This window comes from Monodelphis domestica, chromosome X (assembly GCF_027887165.1).
Source record: "Monodelphis domestica isolate mMonDom1 chromosome X, mMonDom1.pri, whole genome shotgun sequence".
Classification (NCBI taxonomy): Eukaryota; Metazoa; Chordata; class Mammalia; order Didelphimorphia; family Didelphidae; genus Monodelphis; species Monodelphis domestica.
Window position 1 is genome coordinate 17,049,210 of NC_077235.1, and position 22,334 is coordinate 17,071,543.

The following is a 22,334-nucleotide window of genomic DNA, read 5'->3' on the forward strand; positions in this document are numbered from 1 at the left end:
ATTTGAATGTCTGTGGAACATAGTATCTTTGTGATATTGGATCATTCACTTACCCTCTCTGGGCTCTAGTTTCTTTATCTGTAAAGTTGAGACTTTTGTCTAAGTGTTTTTCAATGCCTCTTTTAGTTCGAATTCTGTGATTCTAATACTTTATATTTTCATGTTCAGAAGAGTAGATGTACATGCTCATCTATATGTGTGTATCCATATATTTATTTACATACATATATATGTACGTAATTCTAAGTTGAGAATATTGGCATTAAAAATTTTAAGTATAGTTTAAAATGGGAGAAAATTTAAAATTAAAAGTTTTTGACACATCCCCTCTAAAAAAAGAAAAGCCTAAAAAATCCCCCAATGAATTTATTCTTTGGAATGGAGTTTAGATTATCTCAGATGAGGAGCTAAATTAAAGCCTACCAAGTGAAGAACCAGATCTTCATTTCTCTTTGATCTCAGTCCATCAGAAGATGGATTTAAAATAACCTCTGCCATATGGTAAGATCAGTAACTATGTCCACAGTATTTAAAAATATGATTTTAAAGTAGAATTTTGAGGAAGAAAATTTTTAAAGCATTTTCAATAAATAATGGTTAGTAAAAACTAGAGTTGAAATCTAATAATATAAAATAGTAGGAAAAATAGTTTTGTGGAATTCATTTATTGCAGCAATTAACATGGTTAATTTGGTTAAACCCCGTGGTTTTTTGTACTTTAAAGATCTTTAGTGTATTCCCCAGCATCTCCCAGAAGCTGTTTAGATCATGATGTTTATTGGTGGTACCATCATACATTTTATTGTGAGATTTCCCCAGGTAAATCTATAATTATTGTAGGTCAGCACAGTAATCTGTGAACACTGCTGAGTGTTCAGAAGCCATTTATGGTCCAATCCTGAGCTCTTTAGACACTGCTAACTCAGTTTCCATTGAGTTCTTATTAGAATTCCATTGAAACTTTTATCTGCGTGGGGCAGAAATAATTCTAGTATATCAACATAGAAATGATGCAGAAATTTCAGAAATGTACTCTCTATGCATTCACTTGATAATTTTATATATTCTAGTTTCACTTAGATTTCCCCTCTACCTCTGTTTACTTTTCATTGCAACCCAAACTATTGCAAATTTATTTGTCTATATATTATATGTCTATGCTTGCCATTCAAATATCACAGTGGGTGGGGGGGAAGAACCTGTTAATTTCTACCTATTTTTGAACTCTCATCTCACAGTTCAAACAAAAATTCTGTGGATCACCAAGTAGTTGTTTATTTTCATGACTCCTGGTCCCGTCATTCCTCTTTAGTAATTTTGAATATTATTTTTTTAAAAAGAGAAGACTGTCCCTAAAGTATGTGAAATCCCTTTTCCAGGGGCAATTAATCTGAAGTCTTTCTCTTTTTCAAATGTGCCCTTATTATGAGAGGTGCTAGACTGGGTTCATGATCGATCATTTGCCATCATAATCAGCTTTTCTAGGACTCCCTGTATACAGCTTCTGGGCTTTGCATTATTTGTTCAGTAAGTATTCATCGAATTTCACTTAGTCTCTACCAATCATTTATTAAGTACGTACTATGCATTGGACAGTATGCTATGGAATGACAAAAGAAAAACCAGATCAGACTAAAACTAACTCCCTTGTTCAGGTAGCTTTCACCCTTGGAATTAAACTAGTTGCTCTATGTGTACTTCCATTCTACATGAACTACTCTCAAGTGGTCCATAGATCCATCCTTCCTAGGAGGGTCTTTGTGAGAATATTTGAAAGGAAAAAAGGGCAGATAGAATATGTAACTCTTTCGTCATCCCAATAGTCAAATTGATTTTATTAAGCCTCCATTTTCCTTAACTAAGAAGAAGAATTGAATTTTCCTGATTTTATCTTTCTCTGCTTTAGGGAAATGCAGCAAGCATAACTAACTGTTAATAAAGTTCTTTCATATTTAGCTCAAGTTCCTAGTTGGCATTTATTTTATTTTTTAAAAAACCTTCACCTTCCATCTTGGAGTCAATACTGTATATAGGTTCCAAGGCAGAAGAGTGGTAAGGGCTAGGCCATGGGGGTCAAGTGACTTGCCCAGGGTCAACCAGCTGGGAAGTGGCTGAGGCCAGATTTGAAGCCAGGACCTCCTGTCTCTAGCTCTCAATCTGGCTCTCAATCCACTGAGCTACCCAGCTGTCCCTGGTATGAACATTTATTAAAGGCTTACTATGTGCAGACATTATGCTAAGTACTTGTGATACAAATATAAGCAAACTGTACAGTTCCTTACACTAGTCTTAAGGATTATTTTAACACAATTTTAGGGGGGAAAATCTAGCCCAACTTGCGTGGGAATGGAGAGGTTAGAATATTGGCCCCTATCACACAATCTGTATATGTGCCAGAAGTGGAGTGGAGGAGTCGGTCCCATAGGTTGAACAAACTATGAAACCGAGAAGGCATTTGAGGGAATATAACATATATGTTGAATTCTCCTCATATGAGGATGGAATGGAGAAGGGAATTATGAACCAGGTACTGAATTCATTTAGGAAGGAGGGAGAATGCCCAAAGAAACACTAACATTCCGATGTTTTGCTTCTTCATCTTGATTCTTGGAAAAGAAGAAGGAAAAAACCTTGTGTGTATAAGGTTGTCTTCCCCACCCCAACCTCAGATTAACAAATGCTCATTTATTCATCCAAATGTTTAGAGAATGCTAAAGACAGAAGGTACTTGATAATACTAGCTAAGCTCATTACCTGACCTGTAGCATTCTGTGTTCTGTAACACGGCAGGGGATCCATATTGCCAACATATGGACACTTTAATCACCATCTCTACCATGCTGGATTATAACTTGTGGAATAGCTGTTGGTGTCCTGGGGCAATGAATGGCGAGATAGTCACAGTGGGAGTCATGTTTTATTTTTGTGCTTTTATTCACAGCATTGGTCTTATTTCCTTCATTATTTACCAACATGTAACATTCTATAAACATCTGTGGAAACACCAGTCATGCTTGTATTTGAAATCATTTTGACTACTAAGAACATGTAAGAACTTCTTGTCCTAGAAGTAAAGTGTTATTTTTAGTGTGTGTGGTGTATATATACAAATAGCTAAATGGTAGATATGAAAAATATGAACAATCTGACCCATTTATAGAATCAGGCTCTCCCAGCTGGGATGTAGTCTAACCCAGATGTGTGCAAGAACCAAAATGGATCCTGTTAACCTTCGAAAGCATCCCAGTCAGCTTTAGATAGCTCTAATTTATTGGTAGCTCTTATAAATCTCAGGTGATAATATCTAATTCACTTGGATATCTTAAAGTTTGAAACGGGACACATGATGCCTATAGAACCAGAGCCCATGAACAAGTATTATTGTCATTTTTTAAACCTTCACTTTTCATCTTAAGAGTCAATACTGTGTATTGGTTCCAAGGCAAAAGAGTGGTAAAGGCAATGGGGGTTAAGTGACTTGCCCAGGGTCACACAGCAAGGAAATATCTGAAGCCAGATTTGAATCTTGGACTTCCTATCTCTAGGCTTGTCTCTCAAGGCACCATGTCAGACATCTACCTGCCCCCAATATATATTATTAGAATTTTCTTGTATATAATGATAGAATTATACTGGTTCTAGCTTCAGGGTCTTGTGAAATATCTGAGCACTACTGTGAAAGTATAATGAATTATATAATTTCCAATTCAATTCTATTTCTCTTTTCCATCTTCTATATCGTCTATGCTCGAAATTCATTGCTTCTGGATTCTAAATGCCCTCCTCTCCATTCTATCCTCTGCACAGCTACCAAAATAATTTCCCTAACACGTCTGGCCTTATACTGCCCTGTGCGAGAGTCTTCAAGGATTCCCTTTTGCCTCTAGGATGAAATATAGAAGCCTCAGTTTAGTACATAAAAATCCTTCGTACTCTGGATCTAGGCTTTCTTTTCATGAGTATTTTATATTACCCCTTTCACTCTTTCTCCATTCTAATGAAATTGCCCCACTTACTGATCCTTGAAGATGGTATTCCATTTTGAACCTCTGTGCCTTTGTCCTGGCTGTCCCATCCCCTCAGGATTAGCTTCCTCTTTTGCCTCTGAGAGCATCTCGTTTCCTTCAGATCCCATCTCATACGTTACTTTTCCTTTGATGCTTCACCTCAGCTGCTACTAGTATCCCACACTACTTTTTATTCTAATATATCAGTTATTTATATGTATATGCATGCCGTCTCCCCCATAAAGTATAAGCTTCTGAAAGCCAGGGAACTGTTTCTTCTTTGCCTTTATAAACTTAGGACCTATCACAGTATCATACAAATATGGTAATGGACACTTAATGAAAGCTTAATGATGGATTGATTGCAGGTAAAATCTCTAAGATATGGCAACCAATTTTGTATGGGTACTAAGGGAAAAGTACAACATCCAGAACAACCCAATGGTCAGTGTTATTAGAAGGACTGTGGTCTTCCACGCAGGGGAAATGGGAGGAGGAAGATGGATCTCAGGCAATTTTCTGAAACTGGAAATTACAGATGAGTTACTGATCTGTTTAGATAGAGGGAGTCTCCAAAAACTTGGTTTCTCACATAAATATAAAATAAATTACTTTTGCTATATATGTAGTAGAAAATGCTATAGAAAGTAGATAGCTACCAGTGAAAAGGAAATTAATTATTAGGAACTACTTTGCCCAATGTTATGCCAATAAAACTGATAGTCCAAATGAAAAGGATATTTCCAAAAATGGCTCAGATTAACAGAAGAGGAAATAGAATACTTAAATAACTATCTTAGAAACAAATTAAACCACAGATGAACTCCCTAAGTAAAACATAAAAGCCAGGACTAAGTAGATTTAAAAGCTAATTCTATCTACCAAGCATTTTAAAAACAATTAATAACAATAATATGTAAAGTATTTGAAAAAACTGGGTAATGTGTCATGTAAAACTCCTTCTATTACACAAATGTACTTTTGATACCTAATCCAACAAGAGCAAAAACAGAGAAATTAAACTATAGACCAGTTTCTCTAGAGAAATGCAAAAAAAAAAATTAAATATGAGCACGGAGATTATAGCAACATCTTGCAAAGATGATATATCACAAACAAGGAAGATTTCTACTTGGAATGCAAAGCTAATTCAATATTGGGAAAACCATAAGTATAATTGACCATACCAATAACAAAAATCATATGATTTTTAATAGCTGCAGAAAAAGCTTTTCTCAAAATATACCATTAATTCCTATTAAAAATATTAGAAGGGGCAATCAGGTAGCTCAGTGTTTTGAAAGCCAGGCCTAGAGATGGGAAGGCCAAGGTTCAAACTTGGCCTCAGACACTTCCCAGCTGTGTGACCCTGGGCAAGTCACTTCACACCCATTGCCTAGCCCTTACCGCTCTTCTGCCTTGGAACCAATACACAGTATTGTTAGGGGTTAATATATATTATTATATATAACATATATAGTATAATATAATATACATATGTTAGAACACATAGCAATTAGTGGAACGTTTCTTAAGTAGTTTTCTATCTAAAACATACATCAAGCATTATCTGCAATAGAGATACACGAGAGACCTTTCCTATAAGATCAGAGGTAAAATAGGCATAACCAATATCACAATTATTATTCAATATTATACTAGATATATTAGCTATAGCAATAAGACAAGAAAATTAAGTTAAGGGAATAAGTATTGAGGAAAGAGAGCTATCACTTTTTGCAGATGATATGGTATATTGTAAGAACCCTAGAAAATCAACTAAAAATCTAACCAAAAAATGAACAACTTTCATAAAGTTGTAAGAATAAAATAAGCCCATGTAAATAATAAGCATTTCTTCACAAATACCAACAAGCCTAAACTAAAGAGAAAGCAAGAAAGATTCCATTTAAAATAGAAAATTGATACTTTTTTGACTATAAAGAGTGATATATTATAAACAAATGAGAGGAACAAGTGAAAAATATCTGTCTGATCTTTGGATAGTGTCAGAATTACTGACAAGTGGTACTGAGGATGATGAGAGGTAAAAAGGACAATTTTAATTACTTTAGAGGTCCCTTATCTGTGGTTTCACTTTCTACAGATTGTTATCCTGGGTCAACCTTGCAAGTACCACCTCCTGTGGTTTCAGTTATCCTGTCAGAGAAATCTATGCATGGGGAGAGGAGGCAGAGGTGGATATCAATTCTTTTGCTTTTGATTTCACTTTTTCAACTTTCGCTTTCTTTTAAAATTGTGTGTGTGTGTGTGTGTGTGTGTGTGTGTGTGTGTGTGTGTGTGTGTGTGTGCTAAGGAGGAGGCCACAGATAGGAGCTGAGAGAGCCTGTATATATTTGAGGTCTCTAAGTATTTGCTTATTATACCTGAGGTTTCTGTCCTCTGAGGTAGGTCTTAGGATATAGCCCCTGACGCTACAAGGGCCTTACTGTATATTAAACTATAAAGGTTTTGCACAAACAAACTAAGGTAGCCAAAATTAGAAAGAAAGGAAGGAACTTGGTTGGGGGGGAGTAAGGAAGTTTCCAGCAATTTCTCTGATAGAGATTGAATTTCTCATTTATATAGAGAAGTGAGCCAAATTTTGAAAGTCAGTCATTCCCAAATAGATAAATTAGAATGTGAATATTATATCAAAGGATTTGAAAAGATGATTTTCAGAAGAAGAAATCAAGGGTATCGATAACTATTTTAAAATGTTGTAAATCATTTATAATTAGGGAAGTAACAATTTAAAACAAACTTGAAGTACCACACTTTATACCCATCAAATTGGGTAAGATGACACAAAAGGAAAATGACAAATACTGGAAGGGTTGTGGGAAAATAGTGACACTGATGAATTGTTGGTAGAGCTTTGTGCTAGTCCAGGCATTTAGAACTATGCCTGAAAGACTGTAAAATTGTGCATACCCTTTAATCCAGCATTACTGCTACTTGGTCTGTATTCCAAGGAGATTCCAAGAAAAAGGAAAAGGATCCATATATACAAAAACATTTATAGTAGGAATTGGAAATTAAAGTTATACTCGTCAATTGGAGAGTGACTTAATAAGTTTTGCTCTTTTTTGAGGTATAAGAAATTATGAAGGGTATGGTAGCAAACATATGAACTGATGCAAAGGGAAGCAAGCAGAACCAAGAAAACATTGTACCCAATAGCAATCTTGCAGTGATGAACTGTGAAGAATTTAGCAACTCGTCAATATAATAGTCCATAATAATACCAAAGGTTTTAGGATTTAAAAATTCTATCATTCTTCAGGATACAGAACTAATAATAAACTCTTGATTGTGCAGGTTGAAACACTTTCTTTAAACTTTGTTTTTTATTTCTTGCCTTTTTTGCAACTTGGCTAATGTGGAAATATGTTGTGCATAACTTCATATATGTATAATAGGTATATTTCTTTTATCTATGGGTGGGCAAGAGTGTGGAGGGAGGGAGACAATTCAAAACTGAAAATAAAAAATTAATAATAAAAAGTAAAATATACAGATGAAATTTGGTTCATACCTTACATTGGTTTTCTTAGTTCCATTCATTTTTCATTGAGTACATTATTTAGAGCCTGTAGACATTACAGTATTATATTTTCCTCCCCAAATGATGTTAATACTCCATTTTATAATATGCTTACATATTAAAATAAATATACATGCACCAAAAATTGACTCCAATAAAAATAAAATAACAAGAGTTCAATGAAGGAGAAAGCCACTTGAAAGATAAGTAATTGTTCAGTGAAACAAAAATTAAGTATTAGAACCACTATTTAGTAATTTCTGTGGCATTTAAACAGGAAGTAAAATTAAAAACCCACTAAAGGTCAATGTCGATTTAGCTTGATTACTTCCCAAGAAAATCCTAGGTTCTGATTTCTCACTCATTTCTTTATTCACAGGAAGACATAATAATTTATTCCTTTGTAATATTAGTAAAAAGTCACTTATTGTTCATTGAAAAATTTATCTGGCTTTGTGGTGTGTTATGGCATTTTAGAATAAATATTCAACTATATCAAAAATTAAAAACTAAATTAAAATGAAGATATGCCTTGTATCATTGTTGTGTTAAATTTATCAACCTCCAGATCCCTCCAGATAGCCTTCATTATGACTTCAAATAACAAAAAAGAAATAATTAGATTATAGGCCTTTGATTCAGCTCTTTTATTCATTCTTCTGTTGTTTTCTTTCAGATTCTCAAGATTTATTCCAGTGGCTTCACTAATTCAATCACCCACATATTTTCCTATCCTGACCCTTTTCCTTCTCTTTAATCTTTGTCCCACAATTTGCACTTATAGAAACTAGAATTAGAATTTACTTAGTGAAAAGCTTTGATTTTGGCTAAAATATGAAAGCAGCTTGACAGAAATTAGATTTGTATAAACATCCTATATGTCCAAATAAACTCAAAATGAACATATATGACCTGAATATTCCAAGGATATTTTATACAATTTTTAAAAATAAATAGATTGAGTACATTTTACATTTATGCCAACAAAGAGATTTAAAAAAAAAATTTTTAAGTGATAAAAAAGATAAAATGGCTGAAATATCTAGCCCAGTGGATGTACTCTGCCAGGCCTGGGAACAGGAGGATCTGGGTTCAAATATGGCCTCATACACTTAATAGTTGCATGTCTCACTGGACAATTCACTTAATCCCATTTCCTAGCCTTTTCCCTTCTGTCTTAGAGTTGATATGAGTTTGGGGGTTGGGAGTTAGCAAGTCTTCACACCTGAGATACTAGTCTTCCTAGAACAATACCCCATAAAAAAGATGAAGTAGGTAATTTTTCTTACAGAAAATTGAAACGCTTTTATGCAAAAAAAATCATTGCAGCTAGGATAAGAAAGTATGCTATCAGTTGGGAAATATTATTGTGTACCAGATATTTCTGATTCGTATTTAATATTCCATGTTATATAGGTAACTAGTGAATATATAAGACCAGGAGGTCTTTTGCAGTGGATGAGTACTCAAAGGATATGAACAATCATTTTTTAATAAAAAGAATTATAAACTATTAGCAATTATATGAAAGATTGTTCAGAATCACTAATAACAAGAAAAATTGAAATCCAAACAATCTGAATTTTATCTCATGCCCAAAATATTATTAAAGATAACAAAAATGACAATAGTCAATCTTGTAAGAATTGCAGGAAAAAGGGCACACTAGTTCATAGCTGGTGGAGCTGTACATTGATTTAATTTTTTTTGAAGAAAATTTTAGAATTAGGCTTTTAAAAAGTGATTGTCCAGGGCAGCTGGGTGGCTCCGTGGATTGAGAGCCAGGCCTAGAGAAGGAGGTCCTGGTTTCAAATCTGGACTCAGACACTTCCTAGCTCTGTAACCGTCAGCAAGTCACTTAACCCCCTTTGCCTAGTCCTTACCACTCAGTATTGATTCTAAGATGGAAGGTAAGAATTTACCAAAAAAAAAAAATGTAATTGTTGATTCAGAGATCTCACTGCTAGGTATATGTCCTGAAGTCAATGGCAGATCTCATATCCATCACAAAATTAATTGCAGCACTTTTTTTGTGTTAGCAAAGAGTTAGAAACCTTCACTTGTCCCTGGTACAAATTTTAGTACATGAATACACTGGAATATTTCTGTTCCTTAAACAGTAAAGATGAATTCAGAGAACCATAGAAAGATGCATTTGCTTAATTCAGAATAAAGAAAGCAGGACTAGAGAACAATATACCTTTTTATTACAGAATGCAAATGCAAATGACACAAATACAATATTTAGCTGTCCATGCTAATGACTCGAATTGGTCCCTAACTAAAGATAAGAAAATGTACTGCCCTCCCTTCTCAGCAAAAGTAGAATATGGGTGTAGGCCATTTACTATTAGACTCAGTTGAAGTGTTGATTAGTTTTATTGAACTATTTTTATAAATCTTTCTTTTTGTACTTTTAGTAATAGTTGGGAGAAAGGGTGACCTTATCTTTTTTAAATAGTGTTTCATTCCTTTGTTAATTGATTCTGTTTACCCTCTTGAGTGCTAGAGATGAGTCACAAATTTCCCTCTGTTCAAATTTCATATACAGGTCCATCTATCTGTCGAGTTTTGTTTCGATATTGCTAATTATTAGCAAGGTACCCAAGCTATATTTTATTTAAGTGTGAAATTTTGATGATTTTATTGATATAGGGAACTTCTAAATTGGGAATCTCTCAATACCCTAATTGCAAGTTGGCTCCTACTCTGCAACTTCTAGTCTTAGAAAGTTTTGTAGAGCACTGAGACTGTAAGCGACTTCCCCAGGATCACAGAGTCAGTATTTGCCAGGGGCAGCACTTAAACCTTGATGTTTTGGCCATGCTGCCCCCAATATGAAAATATTATAATTACAGGACATTAGAGAAATATTCTTCTGATTTTTAACAAAGTGACAGGACAGGATGGCAAAGTAAAGAGTTCCAGATCTCCAATCGGATAACCTAGATTTGAATCTCAGCAACTGGCCCATATACTTTGTGCCTTGTGTGACCTTGAGCAAGTCACTTAATCGCAGTGTCCCTCACTTTCCTAATATACATAATGAGAAGATTAGAGTAGTTGACCTTTGAGCTTCACTATTAGAATTTGTGTCCATTTAGTTTTATAATCTTCCTCAACCTGGTGGATCCTAACAGTCTGCTGATAATCAATTTTTGTAAATATTGATGAAATATTGTATACACATACAGGAAAATAGCAAATCTATGGTACTTGCCTACAGTTATCCCTTCCACATTTGACTTTTACCATCAAGGTTTCTATATGTTGCAGGTCTGTGTAAGAAATCAAATAGGAATTTTGGGAGAGTTTCACAGAAGCCGTGTTCAACACCCAAAGGCCAGCAAATGATAGAAAAAGTTTAGAAACTTAGAAATGTATACTTAACCCAAAAGTTAAAATAAGGCATTGTGAATGCCTCCTAAAAGAAAAAGGAAAAAAATTCAGACGTCTCTAGTATAAAGGGAGGTTTTGCTGATTTCCTACATCACGGGGCCTCTGCGTCTCTAACCCCTGCCCCATGTAGCAGGGATAACTATATTTCTTCATTCCTATGCAAATACCTTCAATACAAATTTCAGTAATGTATTAGCTCTGTCCTGAGTTTGCTTCCAAATGGGCTAGCCCATGGGGCAGTGGATTTATTGACCCTGTAATTGAGGCAATCTGTTTCCTTCATTTGGCCATCCAGAAAAGCATCTTTTATATATTTTTGTGTAACTTTCTTTGATCTGTTTTTTTTTGGTTGCCTCTTCTCTTTATATCTCCATCTGGGGGGAGTTCATTTTGAGTAACTGCTACTTCTGCTTGCAATCTCATTTATGTGCTTACTGCTGCTTATTTGAATCCTTGAACATCTGGGAGAGAAAAAATTGAAATCCTATAGTCATTTGGCTTTATTGTATCATTCCGAGTCACCTAATCTCATCTGCTGTGTAGAGAAGGCTATTTGATAAGTGAGGAGTCAAATACCTGACATTCCAAATTCCTTCAAATGCTTCTCTTAACTTTCTTCCTAAAGATCTTCATTTTAATGGCAGGTAACTGAGTGCCATAGTATTTCTCTTGCTTATTAGTCCAAGTGTATGTTCTTTCTTTCTTTCTTTTTTTTTTTGCAAAATAAAGCATAATGCATTTTCCCAGCATGTTGTACTGCATAAGTAGAAACTGATTAGTTTTGACCCCCCCCCCCATTTCCATCTTTGTCAGAGAAGATCCAGGAAGTGTAGTTCTTCCTTCATTATGTGCCTTTTTCATGAAGTAATTAGTTAATTCTTTTAAAATTAATATCTATTTTTTCCTTTTAAATGCTTTATTAAAATCATCATTGACTACAAATGCAATGAATAAAACTTGCTTAATGACTATTGTTAAATGAAATGAATTGATTTCAAGGTATAAAGTGTCCTAGTTCCATAGTCATTCTCTCCAAGTCTGCAACAAGATTCTTTGTCATTTGATTCTTACTCACTTTTCCTCTGTGTGATTATAGTTAGATTGAACCTCCTCATGTTTCTGGTCCTGCTAATCTCTCTTTGCATCATTAATGAAATAGAAGTAAAAATATTTGTGATGAAAATTCAGTAAATGCGAAGATACAATGAAAGCTACTTTTATGAGTATAAGATTTTAATTACAGATTCCTAAGGGATGTTTTCCTTATTGATAATTCTTTTCATTATTTTCAGTATAGTCTGGCCTTCATTTAGTGATCCTGCAATATTTAAGGCTGTTCTAGGCCAGGCCTGATTCAAGCCTGTCCTTAGGTATGTACCTCACTGCATATGTAACAGTAGAAAATTTACTTAGCCGCTGTAGGAAAAGATATTAGGCAAGAAACCCATACCTCAAGAGTATCGGCTAAATGAAGCTTCCTTTCCCATGGGACTGTCCATGGAGATTTGCCAGCCATGCCTCAGAGGGAGGCTGGAGGTGCTCATGATTGTTTTGTGTCTAGGCTACCTTAGTTCCCTGAACAATTCAAATTTCAAGGACAGTTTCAACATTAGCCTAAAATGTGGTAGAGGGTGAGGGGGAGAGAGAAAAGACAAAGCATAAACTTAGAAAAATCCAACAAAACAAGGTAATTGCTCTCTGAAGAAGAGACTAAGTTCATTTAGTGTTCCCTGACCTGTCAGACAGGATTGCTCTATTCCTAGGCATACTATACTAGGGATGGATTACCAAATTTTTGTCCCATTTCAGGTTTCTGAGGAACTCTTCCCCCCACTTCTCTGGAAGCTGGTTAGGGGGAAGGAATAAACATTTATTAAGTGCCTATTATGTGCTAAGCACTTTACAAATATTCTTTCATATTATACTCCCAATAATCCTGGGAGATAGGTGCTATTGTTACATCTTTTTTACAGTTGAGGAAACTGAGGCAGACAGAGGTTAAGTGATTTTCCTAGCATTAGACTTGGGTCTTTCTGATTGCTGCATTTCTATTCAGTTGTCTTCTACTTGAGGCAGAATCAAAGAGAGCCCCGAAAACAATGACTAAAACTGATAGAGAAAAAAGCTAAAAGAGAAATATACTATTTCAGTCACTTTCTAAGCAATAGATTGAAATTTGGAGATGCAAGTGTACAAAGCCATTTTTAACAATATGAATATACTCATCTATTGATTATTCAATTTATCCCTGGTATTCTGTGCTGTATTGAGGTCAGAATAAAAATCCCTTATAATAATCAACTGTAAATCAACTAAAAATTACAGCAAACTTGTCTCCAACTTGATTTACAGTTGAGGTTTCCATTTGGTAAATGCACATTGAGGACTGCTCTGATGCAGCTGAATAGCATGTTGATTCTCCTAACTGATGTTGTCGCTCTCTTTGTGCACACTTGGAAATTGCCAAACCAGATGGTTTTCACACAAGCATCTCAGGATTTTGTAGCTGTCTGAAAAGGAGAGCAAATTAGATGGCTAAAACTCATGCTACTAATGGATGATTTAATTGATCTAAAAATTTCATCTCCAAAATTCTAGCTAGAGAATTTATTTGGGTCATATATATATATATATATATATCAGATAAATCATATATATATATATATATATATCATATGTAATCAGTTTCCAGTACTGTACTTTGAATATAATGCATTGCTGTTTGATTCTAAGTACTGTTTGGAAACAGTGGTGATTGTGAAAGATCTTGAGTAGTGGACTTCTTTGTCTAAAATGTCTCTATTGGAAAATCATAATTTGGCATGTCTAAAATGAAAATGATCAATACTTCCAGGGGCCTGCTCAGTACCTACAATTGCATGTCCTACCAGTATATTGTAGTCAGCATATCTCCTAAATTGAATTTATCATCTATGCCTCTATATCTGCATGCCTTCCAGTTATCCTCCTTGAGTCCCACAGTATGGCAAGATCCATTCAATGGCCACAGCAGAGAGAAAAACCTTCCTTCTGTCTTCTTTGACTTTTTCTTCTCCCTAGATCAAGCATCCAACTGTCATTTTGTGGGCAATACAGCTGGCAGATTCTACAAGGTATTTTAGCAGTGGATCACAAACTAGACATGGCCTCATGGCCCTACAGTACTTGGGCATTTGTAGAGTCAGCTTCACCCCGCCCACCCTCCAGTCTTAAACTGCCTAGGACAACTTTAGGCCCATGTAGATAACTAAAACCTAAAGTGAAAGAGGCATTCTATTCCCTTTGATGAAACCTGAAGAGGACTTAACACCCCAAAAGAAACACACACAAGCACATACCTACCTTTCAGATTTATTCTTAACCTCATCATTAATCCCTGGAGCAGAGGATTATGTTTATTTTGTTTCTGAATTATCCCACTGAGTTAATTCATCAGAGCTTCTATAAGAGAATTAAGTCAAGATTAAGAATTAAATTGGGAACCTCTAAATACATTTCTTAAGTGATTGAAGATACTCTTGGAATTTTCACAGCCTCCAAAGAATTGTAAGCTTCGACATCCAATGACCACATCCATTGCATCATCCAAGGAAGGGCAGATGTGAATTGTAATTCATTTCAGTCAGTGAAGAAGCATTTATTAAGTGCCTACTTTGTGTAAGACAAAATAAGCACTGGACATAAGGAAAACAAATGAGAGTTTTTGTTCTCAAAAAGCTCTTATAATCTATTGGGGGAGACAACATAAAAAAGCTGTGTATAAATAATCAGTGGCAAGAAAGGACTAACATTAAGAGACATCAGGAAAATCTATGTTTAGGAGGGGTTTGAGCAGCAGTTTGGAGGAAGACAGGAAGAAAAGATGAGGAGAGAGAGACTTTCAGATATGAGTACCCAATGAAAATATCCATAATCCAGTGATAGAGCATTGTGTGCAAGGAATGGTAAGGAGGCCTTATCATACAGTACATTCAGGTGAGGAGCGAGGTATAATAAGAGTGAAAAGGTAGGAAAGAGCCAGATTATGAAAAGTGTTGAAAGCCAGACCCAGGGTTTTATATTTAATAAAAGAGGTGATAGGGAACCACTCGAGTTTCTTGTATAAAGAGGAGATATGGTCATGCCTTCACTTTAGAAAGATCAATTTGACAGCTGAATACAGGATAGACCGGAGTTAAGTGCTGATCTCGTCATCGTGTAAAAATCAAACATACGCTCATAATTACATTTGGCATAATGATAAATATTATTTGGGTTTGATTTGGAAGTCTATTTTATCTAAGTAGAGAGCATAGATATACTTCAACATGAAAACACTTCAAGGGTTAAAGAACATTTTCCTTAACCTGCATAATTATAGACTGGTAGCAGATGCTATTCTGATTCTATCTTAACTCTGTCAGGGGCAGAAAAGCATTTCCCACAGCTACCTCAGTGTTTTGCAAACTTTTCCTTTTCCTTTCAAAGAAAAGGACTATTATCACAGTAATTGCATAAACTATGACAACATGTTATAATTTCTTTATTAATTATTATTCTTATTGTAGTAAAAATTAAGCCTCCATGTGTTTGAGTTAAGTTGCCCTGACAAAGTTAATTGCTCCTCAAGAGATGCCACACTGAAGGAAAGAACACCTGCTGACTTTGGTGTCTTATTTTCCCTTGAGCTCTAACATTTTTCATGTAATTAGCCCTGATGTTCTTTTTAAATTAACATATCAACTAATAATATGTTGTGTTTCAAAGGTAGCAAGCAACAGGAAAGTGGGAGCATTATGAGAAGTATATTTAAGGGGGTACAAGCTCATTAAAATAACAACACTTAAACAATATCTTGAGCTTAACCTTTATAAAAGGTATATTTACCTTGGAGCTGCAATGGTAAATAAGTAGGTCATGATTTTAAAAAATGGTCTTGGCATTCATTTATGTAAATAGTGACATCCTCAGAATAAGAAATACTTTTGCATTGTCCTTAGGCTGTATAAGATGTCCTATACTGTGATCTTTTTCTGATGCCTCATGGTAGAGTTAGGGTGTTCTTCTGTTCTCTGGAATGTCCAGTCACAACAGCAGGACTTGAAGTACAAGCCCAATATCCTGTAGTCATTCTCCAAGGGCCAGTCTTCCTACTTTTAGAGAGACGCTTCTTCACCACGAAAGTGGCCCTAATTGATGAATTTGGGGATGTCACAATAACTCTTGAGGACTATCTGATTAGGTATGGAGAGCTTGTAAGTGTGATGATAGTGTGATGAAAGTGAGATGAAATGATGAGTCTGAAATATTTAAATATAGTCTATTCATATGTAGCATGAATACCATGAGAAAAGCTTTTAAACCTTAATTATGTTTATAATAGAAATGGACATTTCTATTGGTACTAAAGTCATTTTGCTTCTCATAACCCTGAGAAGGAAAGGGGTTCGGTTCAGGTATTATGTTGAATAGCTGGGCAACTCATTGAATAGAGTGCTGGCTCTTGAGTTAGGAAGAAAGACCTGAGTTCAAATATGACCTTAGACACTGTCTGACCCTGGGCAAATTCCTTAGTCTCTGTTGCCTAATCTACTGGAGAAGGAAATGATAAGCCAGTCTAATACCTTTGCCGAGAAATCTTCAAATGGGGTTGTGAAGAGTCAGACATGAGCAAACAGCATAGGCGTTATTATTCCCTTTTACAGACGAGAAAACCAAAGTCCAGAAAATTGCAGGGAATTGTCCACATAGCGATTAAGTGTTAGAGGTTGATTATATTTATATGTTCCTCGTTTAACGATAGGGCTCAAGATTGATTGAGTCAAACAAATCTCCCATCTCACTTCAAGTGTGACTATCAAGATACTACAGCCTACCCTAACTCTAAATACTTTGGTCAGATGAGTACACCTCTGTTAATTCAGTCAGTAAAAGGGGTAACCTCCAAGAGAACAAGGCTGAAGTACATCTAGTGAATCAATCTATTAAAGGTTTTAGGTCAGATATAATAAGTCCTTCAGCAATTTAGGAATCTTAGATAGCCATTAGATGAAATGGAGTCATTGCACAGTAGCTACATTTACATTGTTTGAGGAATTGGTCATGCTCTGTGGGTTTTATATAAGCAAGACTATTTAAATCTCAGACATCAGGACAAAAAGGAGATATGGATACTATCTAGTCTAATGCCTTCATGTCAGATACAGGGAAACTGAAGTCTAGAAAGGGATATAGAACAGGTTTCCAAGTTGTCATGGTGACTTTCTCAAGAAAGACTAGGAATGGTTGACACTCAAGTATAATGTACAGAAAACTAAGGAACACGGGACTAAAGCTAGAATCATCCCCAACAAAAGTTAGTATGCATTTTAAAGGCTGTGAAAGAACAGTTGAAGAAGCAGTTTACTTTTGAAAAGTTTTCAGAAGAATATATGCTTCTGGCAATTTTTTGAAGAATAACAAATCTCCCAGCCAAAAGGGATGTAAGGGGGAAACAGAGTTAATTTTAAAAGGGTTGGACCAGATTATTTAAGAGAGTGGTCGCCAGGAATTTAATTTATTCCAAAGAGATTTATTTATAATGTTTTTACAAAATGTAGAAAGAGTGAAGTAAGAACATCAGAGAGAGGATAAGGTAAGATATCTAAGTTTCTCTCAAGAGGGGAATCTCTCCTGAGGTTAGTTTTTTCAGAAAATCCAGCAGTTAAGAGTCAGCTTTTCACTCATCATGTGTCAGTTGAAAGGAAGAGATTTTAGAACAGCCTCACCAGGAACAGGGTCTTAGATCCAGCCTCTATTCCAAAGAAAGAATTCTCTCCAGTCTCCCCTTCCAAAGAATGAAGAACTGTCCCTCACAGGAAGTGATAGCTCCTTTTAAAGACACTTCTTTTGCATCACTGCCTGTGTCTTCCCTAATTTTACATCTACCAATCACAGTTGAAGCTTTGCTTTAAAACTTCCCAGCAGCAGTTAGTTTAATTCTGATTTGTCACCCATTATTGCACATGTGGGTCACAGACCTCCCACTTAATGCTTAAGTGGGATGTTTACACTTCTGGTGATTAGATCTAAAAATGGTCTGATCTCCATACTCAACTTTTAAGTAGAGTATTTACAATTTTGGTGATTATATCTAAAAATAGGCAGGGGTTACAATTTTAATCTTCCCAATCAGGTGAGAGCTAATTTTAATCTTCACAGGGAAGAGTTTCAAACAATTTATACTTTTCAAATCAGGATAAATAAATTGCTACCAAAATATGAGAGCCCTGGAAGAGCTATAGTTTTGAAATTAATAAATGTTTCAGATAAAGAAAAAAAGGAAAAATAATATGGTAAATGAGGTGGGAGATGGGTAATTCCAGAGCCAAGTAACTACTTTGGAACAAGGGGAAATAGAAGTTAAAGAAATATACATAGATACTGTGTTTAGGCTGCTTTTACTAGGTTTGGGCTAATAATAAAAAATAGTAAAAAGTAAGATTTTCTGCAGTGAATTAATTGCCTGAATAGCACAGAAAATATATAATTTCCTTTTGTTGTTTGTTGTTGAAAACAAAAAAAAAACACAGTAGAGTGTTGATTTGCTAAAGCAAAACATAGCTAAAAGATTGTTATTCAACAAGGGGTCCAACTTGCATATATTAAGATCATATAAAATCTTGTGATAAAGGAATCCAATGACCCATTTATTATTAACTTCAAATGAAACTTGAAGCTAGAATTATAATAATTATTATAGCTAGCATTTGAATAGTACTTTGAGATTTACAAAGCGCTTTACATGTGTTGTCTTTTTTAATCTTCTTAACAACCCTCTTATTTGATCCCCTAAGTAAGTATAAGATAGATGCTACTATTATCTCCTTTTTATAAATGAGGCTTAGAGGGGAAATGACTTGCTTAGTGTCATAAAGCTAATTAATCTCTGAAGGAATACTTCAACTCAAGTCTTTCTGATTTCTATTTGCCCAATAGGTTTGCTAAAACCATATAAGAGATACCTTTTGTTTTTGATTTTGTTGTTTTTTCAATAATATTGGGGAGAAACTTGAGAGACAGGAAACCAAAGAGGAGGCCATCACATTAGTCAAGAGGAGAGGTAATAAAAGCCTGAGCTAGAGTAGCAGAGAGAAAGGAACATGTGTGAAAGAGATTGTGGAATAAGAAATAAGATTTGGTAGTTGATTGGATCTTTGTGGTGAATGAGAATGCAGAGTTAAGGATGAGCCAAAATCAAAAGATAATGGAGAAATAACCTTTGCAGTAATAACAAACATGCGTGTCAGATATTATTGCATTCATTTTGTGTGTCAGAAAAAATGAAATTGTTCATATCATAGTAATGTCTGATTCTTTCTTTCTTAGGTTTTCTTAGAAAAGCTACTGAAGTGGTTTGTCCTTTTCTTCTCCAACTCTTGTTACAAATGATGCAAATAGGGTCTGTTTACTTTCCCAGAGTTATACAATTAGTAAACATCCGAAGCCAGATTTGAATTCAGGAAGATAAGTCTTCCAAACTCCAGACCTGGTACTCCATCTAATGCACCACCCAACAGTCCCAAGCTCTTATGTAGTATGTCTTAAATTTCTGGAAATCATCTAGACCCATTCGGAGAAGTTTTGTAAGCATTTCCTCTCTTTCACCTCAGACCTCCTCCCCATCCAGGGGAACTAATTTTGTTTTTTCAAAGGCTTCAACAAATACGTGTTGTCTAATTTAGAAAGGTTGACTATAGTTAAATTTAAAATAAAACTATCCTGCTATGAATGTCTTTTTCTTTTATATAGGTGATTTCTTTGATCTCTGAGGTATAGACCTATTTTAGGTATTACTAGGTAAAAGAATCTGCACAGATTAGTACCTTTTGGGACATAGTTCCAAGTGATTTTCTGGAAGGCTTGGACTGATTCACAGTTCCACCAACAGTGCATTTTTAATGTGACTCTTTTCCCATAGCCACTTCAAATTGATCTTTTTCTTTTTATGTCATCTTTGCCAATCTCATAAGTGTAAGGTTCCTTTTTAAATTTGACTTCAGGGTATTGGGGGGGGGGAGAGAGAGAGAGAGAGAGAGAGAGAAAAGAAATGCTTCTTAATTGAAAAAACAAAATGACATTTTTTTAAAAAGGGTTTTAAAAAGTATCTGTTCTTTGATTTCAGTCCTTCTGTAATACTTTGCCTCTAGAGTCATTGGTATAGCCATTGACATGTGATGGGAGATTGAACCAGGCCCAGTGGAAATGTGATTATGAGTACAGAGAGTAAGCTGATGAAATATCTCTGTCCTTTTTCCATTATTAAGCTTGTCACATAATAGAAAGCTCCCTTTTAGCCTGATAAAAGGATAGGTTTCAACAAGACTGATTAGTAACAAAATTAGAGGCAAGGCAGACTTTTCATTGCTCTCCCAGTAAGGAAAAGGAAAAGACAATATGGTTAAATTTTTAATTTCATTTCAGAGAGGAGGCACAGTAGGGAAGTAAGAACCCTATTTTGGAAATCAGAGATATTATAGAGTCATTTAACCCAAACACAAGTCAACAAGAAAAAAAATGTGTTTAATGTCTGTATTTCTCTTGAGGGTGTCAACATTTTTCATTCATTTATCTTATATTCACATATTCCACCAATTTCAAGATCTTGTCATTTCTGTCTCCACAGCATCTCTCTCATTATCACTTTGTCTCTGGGTACATAGCTACTGCCTTTGTTCAAGCTCTCATCACCTTTCACTTGGACCCATATCATCAATCACCAATCACTTTGGTAAATGCATCTCTAATCCAAACATCAGCAAGTCATGGAATAACCTTGACCATCATCCTTTGTAGCACTGCTCCAAAATTCAGATGCTCAATCCACTGAGCTTTCTGCTCAGACTTCAGTATACTGTACGATTAAAACACTGTCTGGATCACCTTAAGGATTGTATAGTATAATTCTAGACTTTTAATTTCCTGACGAGTCAAGGATCTTGTTGAGAAGTTTCCTCTCAACATCATAACTTTAAACAGAATGGTTTCTGGCATAGAAGTCATACACAGAGAGAGAATTATTTCATCTAACTTTTACTACTATGGAGATAAACTTGTGTTCACTGAGTGAAATGGCTTGTTGTCACTAAATTGTTCCTGATGTTCTTTCTTCCCCCTTCCAGGGACAAGAAGTCCATGAATACTTGCTCAGGAAAGGACAGAAATTTAAGGACTTCAGGTGTGGATGTCAGATAGAAGAAGACCTGGGAAAGTGAGGGGAAATGTTGGCAGTAGAAGGACTGAGAGGTCTAACTAGACCTGGCTTCTACTCTAGCCCAATCGATAACTAACTTCATCACCTTGGCTATGGCACTTCACCTACATGGGGCGCAGTTTCTTCTTCAGTAAAACGAATAAGGTAGGATTTCTGGTTTTAAAGATATTTGTGTGAAAACTCTGTGAATCTGAACTGTTTCAGAGAATCAAAAATGCTAGCTGATTTTTAAAGCCACCAGTGTAAGAACCCAGAATGTAACATTGCAATGGTCATTCCACTTTTTTGGTATACAATTTTCTGTACTCTTCTAAGAGAGAAATGGATAGAGGCATGGGAGTTTACAGTTGCAATAAGCCTAGTTTAATGTAATAATACTAAAAATGAAAGTGATACTTTAGGGTTATAAAGTGTTTTTCATATATTATTTCATTTTATCCTCACCACAACTCTGTGAGGTACTATGGTATTCTCATTTGGGATAGGAATACTATCAACTAGGATCCTTGCCTCATAAGCTGGGCTTATTGTTGCCTCAAGGGAAGAGCAGCTTTGCCAAGACTTGGTTTGGCTTCCTTGTCTCTAAGGTCAGAGCAAGGCTAGTCCATGAAGATCCAGTACCTCTCCAACTTGACTCCTATGGTAGTCAACTTGTCATTCTGAACAAATAGATTTCTAATGGAGACAAGCAGAGTTGCAACTCCCTAAGTCAGTGCTGTATCCTTGTCAACTCTCTTTTTCTGCCATTATCAAGTGAACTTTTTGTTAAGTGTTATATTGCCTGTGAGTAGTTCTTCTACTGAGTCTGATAACCAGATTGGACTGAATAAGGTCTAGCCCACAATCCAACTTTCAGATGATGAGACCGAGCTTGAGAAGTGTTGAGTGACTTGACAAGTATCCCAGCCAGCGAATGTTTGAAATAGTATAATGTCTTCCTACCTCCAAGTTCTGTATTCTGTCTACTACTCACGGTCTGTTGCTAAGTCGTTCTTAAAGGGAAGATATCCTCTTCATCATTTATATTTTTTCAGTCTTTTCAACTGAAAGTTGCCCAGTCTGACTTTTTAAGAAATGCTATGTGAGAAATCACTATTTGTCCACATCCTCCAAATGGTCTACATATAACTGAAGTCCAACTAATCATTTC